The sequence below is a fragment of the Terrapene carolina genome, unplaced genomic scaffold, assembly GCF_002925995.2.
Source record: "Terrapene carolina triunguis isolate 2854851 unplaced genomic scaffold, T_m_triunguis-2.0 Scaffold58, whole genome shotgun sequence".
Classification (NCBI taxonomy): domain Eukaryota; kingdom Metazoa; phylum Chordata; order Testudines; family Emydidae; genus Terrapene; species Terrapene triunguis.
This window is the reverse complement of record NW_020664409.1, coordinates 43502579-43508578: the sequence shown is the minus strand read 5'-3', so window position 1 is coordinate 43508578 and position 6000 is coordinate 43502579.

Genomic DNA, 6000 nt, shown 5'->3' with positions numbered 1-6000 from the left:
ATTTGCAAATTTAACACCATTAATCTGGGCTTGAATAGGGACTGGGAGTGGCTGGCTCATTACAGAAGCAGCTTTTCCTCTCCTGGAATTGACACCTCCTCATCTATTATTGGGAGTGGACTACATCCACCCTGATTGAATTGGCCTTGTCAACACTGGTTCTCCACTTGCGAAGTAACTCCCTGCTCTCCATGTGTCAGTATATAATGCCTGCATCTGTAACTTTCACTCTATGCATCTGAAGAAGTGAGGTTTTTACCCACACAAGCTTATGCCCAAATAAATCTGTTAGTCTTTAAGGTGCCACCAGACTCCTTGTTGTTATTATGAACATAGGGATTTGGAGATGTGCTTTAGAGGCGGGGGTTGGGAACCCCATATGGCTGTATGCAGCAGTTCACTACAGAAGCTCTCCAGTTTGTTTTATTAGAGTTTTATTCCTTTCTCATTAACTGGCTTGTTATTTAATGAACCCCAAGATCATTACAGATGTAGGATTGGAAGGTCATCATGTATTAGACCCTGCAACCCAGGTGGTCCTGGCCTGCTTCAGAGTGTTAGTGTTAGCATCAGAGGCCAAGAAGAATTAATAACACTGCAATGCTAATAGTGGTCCAGACCATTTAATTAAAGAAATAGTAAAAGTCAGATATATTTCCCATTGCATTTCAGTAAAAGAAGTTGCTATGAGAAATTTTAGGTTTATTGAGAACACAGAGGACGTTATACAGCATATTGCAGTCTTCAAAACCTCTATATTGAATAATATATTAATATAAGGTAATGGACATGAAATCTAGGTAATAAAATTTATAAATGGAGCTTCTGAAAAAGTATTTTAAAAGAAATATCTTATCTGCAGAGCACAATGATAGTACCGCTAGCTCTGCTAATAAGAGTTGAATCCTACTGTATTTCAGCATACGTTATTCCCATGAATGACAATGGGGAGCCAAGTGCACATATTGAGAGAATAGTCACTATAATAAATAAAATGCTGATACAAATGTTCTGTTTTCTAGCTATTTTTCACTCAAGATATTAAATTTTAAAGTTTATGAGATTATCTTAAATTGCCTGGATTCATTCTTGGATCTATGGCAGATTTTTAGGACTGTAAAAATACAAAACCAAGGAAATTAAATTTTGAGCACAAACAATGCGTGCCAAGTTCATAATAGCGATATAAAAGATAATGGTTTTGTAGCAATGCCTTTTAGTATTGCCATAACTAAGGGTCTGTCCCCATTTTCTTTTTAGTTATATACCTTTTTCTAACAAAACATGCAAATTCTGCTGACACCGCAATGGATGCTTTGTTAAGGGCAGTATGTGACTCAATCAATCATTTTCTCCAGGTTAAAATTCAAAATAAGAGGAATTTATTTTCAGTCACTTCATTGCTAAGTCTGACTTTTTAGGACAAAGACCACTGAAATTATGCCTCAGATTCTTGTTACCTTCACCTAAAATCAGAACTGCTTGCTCTAAATTAGTACTGATTTTTTTATGCAGTTAGGATTCAGGGATTACCATTAGCATCAATGCAAGGTGCACTTGCACATTATTAGAAAATTTACCTTGAGGGTTTTATCAGATTCACTTTTAAGACAGAGCAGAGCCAAAACAAATAGAGTATTTGATTAAATCCCCAACCTTTTAGATTATATAATTGCTCAGTGTTTTCTTACAGGCATTTTTTTAAATTAAATTTGGGTTGGGGAGAAATGGCTCAAAGAACTGGCAGCCTCTCTCCCCTTTTGGTCAATAGTTCAAATTAAGCACAGTACTGAATGACGTAAGTCATCATGTTCATGTCTTTCAATGTCTGTTCAAAAGTCAGTATTAGTTGTCCAAGCATGTAATGCATTCATTATTACCATGTGTTCAAAAGCAATTAGTTAGGTACTACTGGATAGGTGCTTCAGAAATCCAAAAGTGACTGGTTGAAATAAATGGATGTAAGGTGTGTTCTGCATGGATGCATCAGTTTTCACAAAAAGTGTTGCTATACTATACTAAACTGCTGCAAGGACAAACAGGGCAACCAACCACTTCATGTAATCAGTGTCCATGCAGCAGTGTCCTTGATGATGACCCAGTCAGACCAAAGCTGACTCTCAGAAGTAGTCCTTACTCATGTGAGTTGTCCCAATGGAGTCACTGGCTCTAAATGCCTACAAGGCCTTTGGGTGGATGGAAAGATACCTACTCCCAGTGAAACTGACAGGGCAAGGATGCTTCTTTCAGCCTCCAGTGACAGTAAAGTGACAGTGCAGAAGCACAAACTGGGCTCCATAGGGCTCTTCCAGTCCTGCTGCTATGGAGTTAGCATCATTACCATGGAGAGGCCTCACAAATTAGTTGATGACCCTCCTCCCAGTTCTTAGAGAGTAAGTGTCATCATGAAAGCATCACCACAAGAAGCCTTACATTTGTTGCAAGGTGAAATTTCACCATATTCCTCAGATAAACTACTATATGCCAGAGAATTAGCACTTTTTCACCTGTGCCCTGCCTGTTGTTTCTCTGACAGCAGGAAATATTGAGAATAGAATGTATAAAATGTTCTGTTTCACCAGAGGAGAGAATGGGTATTAAAAAGGAATAATTTATTTGGTGTTGGTGACCATCTATGGTTACGGTAGCCACTTTGGCTAATTTATACAAATGCACCAATCTCTACAATTACCTCGATCTCCCATTTCCTTCACTACCCCCATTTGTGTCTTTAGTCACCTTTTGCATACTATCTAGATCAGTGGTGGGCAACCTGCGGCCCCCGGGCCGCACGTGGCCCGTCAGGGTAATCCGCTGGCAGGCCACAAGACAGCTTGTTTACATTGGCATGGCTACCCACCGCTCCCAGTAGCCCTGGTTCCCCGTTCCCAGCCAGCAGCTCCTATTGGCCGGGAAAGGCGAACCGCAGCTACTGGGAGTTGCGGGAGGCCATGCCTGCAGACGGTCAATGTAAACAAACTGTCTCGCGGCCCGCCAGTGGATTACCCTGATGAGCTGCGTGCGGCCCACGGGCTGCAGGTTGCCCACCACTGGTCTAGATACTAGATCAGAAGCTCTCTGGGACATGGACTGCCTTTGTGTTATGTGTTCAATCAATGGTTTCAATTCCCATCCTCTATCCCCTAGTGAGTCATTTTTCCTCACTAATTTAGGCCCTGGTCCAGCAAAATCCTTAAGTACGTGCCTAAATCCATGCCTATTTAGCAAAGCAGTTAAGCACATGCCTTAATGAGAAACAGTGGAACCCAGTTCTTAGAGTTTTTAAATTCAAAAAGCTTAAAATTAATAAAATACAGAAAAGTAATATGAAGAGCTACATTGCTGCTAAAATCACTTCTAAAAATGCTTGCACCTGCCCTTTTCATCCACAAAATCTTGCATTATGCTTTTAAATACCAATTTGCATGTTCAGTTACCTGATTTATGAGCACAAATGTGGCTACACATATTGGCGGTGGGTTGGTGTTTTAGGTGAGGGAGGTTGTGCAACTTGGCCTCCAGTTCTTGAAAATGTGACCTTGTGGGTCTGAAATGTGGACCTTGAATCACTCAGAGGCTAGGTAATTTAGGTGTCTCAAAAAAGTTATTTCATGATCATCTGTGGTGTGTACTACTTATGCACAATGGGTGAACTAAGAATAAATGGAGTTTCTTCTTTAACTCAAGCACTCCTACATTTATGGGAGCAAGGGTAAAGGCAAAACACTATTGTTACTTTAATAATTTATGGTTTTACTTACCACTGACCTGAAAGTATTTATTATATTTTGCCCTTCTCTAGTGACTTTCATCCTAGAATACTTGTCTTATCGTACGCCACACATCATTTCATGGCAACAACAAAATATGGAATCAGCAAATACTGTAAGCCATCACTCTCTGTCTGCAAACAGATGTGTGCCAACTACAGTGTGTAAGATAATGAAACACTTCATGTATTATTGATAAAGTATATGAGCTGTTAAAAAGGGGACCTCACAATCTTACAGCCAAACACCTGGCAGAGTTCAAATGAATTCTGCGGCTTTGGTAAAATCTCATTCTTCTTCACTTATTCAATGTCTGCTCAGAGGAATTTTGCATGTAAAATAAAAAGGCTTTACAATGTAGCCTACTGGGAAGGAAATCCTCCTCCTCTCCCTAAAAATGAAAAACAAGAACCACTCAATCTTTTCCCCAAATTGAACCAAACTTTTTTCAAAGTTTAAAAAGTTTGGTAAATTCACCCTCACCATTTTCCCCCTGCACTTCCTAATACCAGATGCAGAATTAATAGAATGCCACAAAAAAGGTTATGCTTCTGATATTTCCAATCCTACCAGAAGTGGGAAGTACTGGCAATCTTGAAATCAAGCTTGTTCTCATGATTCTTTCAGAACAATCTTCTGATGAGCATCCCAACTCCTAACAGAACCCAAATTCCAAACCTTGTAAGATCTGCCCAACCACACCAGCATCATTTTTACAAGGTTGTTTCATTAACTTTAAACAATGCTTTCTCTTATATACTGTATAGGCCTGATCTTGCGAGGAGCCACGCACATTCAAACTCCCATTGACTTCAATTGGCCTGGCAATTGCTCAGTATAGTTCTTGTTTGCTAAATCTATATTTAAACATGAAGAGTATTTTTTTCAAACAAAATGCTTCAAATCCTCAGCATATTTTTCTATAGTTGAAGAGAGGCAACATCAACAGCCCAGCACTCTTGAATGACACTGCAATTGCAAAGCAGTGTATGCACCCATGTCCTGCAAGAAAAATCCGTTTGGGGATCTCAGTGCTGCTGATACTACAGTCACTCACAGTGTTATCTGCTGAATCCTCGTTTCATAGTCTGATGGTTTTAGGACACAACCTGATACAGCATGTGTCCTGTCAAGACTAATAAAAAAAAAACTCTTGGCGATGAGATGCTGACTGATACACAAAAGAATTTTGAGTCGCTCCTTAGTGATCTTACCATAGATAATAACTTGCATCAGAAAAGCATAATGAACTCAGTGCTCCAGTGCAACTGCTTGAACTGTGTGGCCAGTGCACTGTAGGTGGTTGTTTAGAAGCCTACTTAGAGACTGAAAACAGAGCAGAAAAGGATCCAGTCCAAAACAAGAAAGTTACACAAGGGACGCTGGATAATTCAAAGACTTGATAAAGACTTAACTTTCATATCTAGGACACTGACTCAGACCTGTAATAACAAGATATTCCCATCTGACAGATGCTCAGTGGCCTGTACAAAATGAAATGGTGGTTTCTGTGCAGTTGCTCGGTGGACAGATGTTTACATGATGGCTGGAACTCCATGGCATCTCATCAGAGGAGCCAAGCAACTTCTGCATGTTAACACTGGGGGGGGGGAAATCGATCCAAGATACGCAACTACAGCTACGCGAATAGCGTAGCTGAAGTCGAAGTATCTTGGATCGAATTGCCTGGGGTCCAGACGCCGCGGGATCGACGGCCACGGCTCCCCCGTCGACTGCGCTATTGCCGCTCGCTCTGGTGAAGTTCCAGAGTCGACGGTGAGTCTTAACGAGACGCGATATATCGATCCCGGATAAATCGATTGCTACCCGCCGATACGGCGGGTAGTGAAGACGTACCCAAAGAGTCCTGTGGCACCTTATAGACTAACAGTCGGTTAGTCTATAAGGTGCCACAGGACTCTTTGCTGCTTTTAATTAGGTGTGTGCTTGCAATCATTTATTTTAAGCTACATAAAACCTTTTTTTTTTTAATGACATTTTCTTCGTTTCTTTCTGTTGAATGGATAATTTTATTTTGCATGACCAGGCTAGAAGCATGGATAACCCAAAGTCTCTGTGTCCCTGGCACTTATGAGAGGCAATCTTCACATGTGGATTAACTGCTCTTGAATATTTTCTCCAGTGTAATCTAAACAGCCGTCCAGATGCTGGTGCACAGTCATGTGCTTTGGAGGATTTTGTTGCTGAATACTATGCAGCCAATGCATCT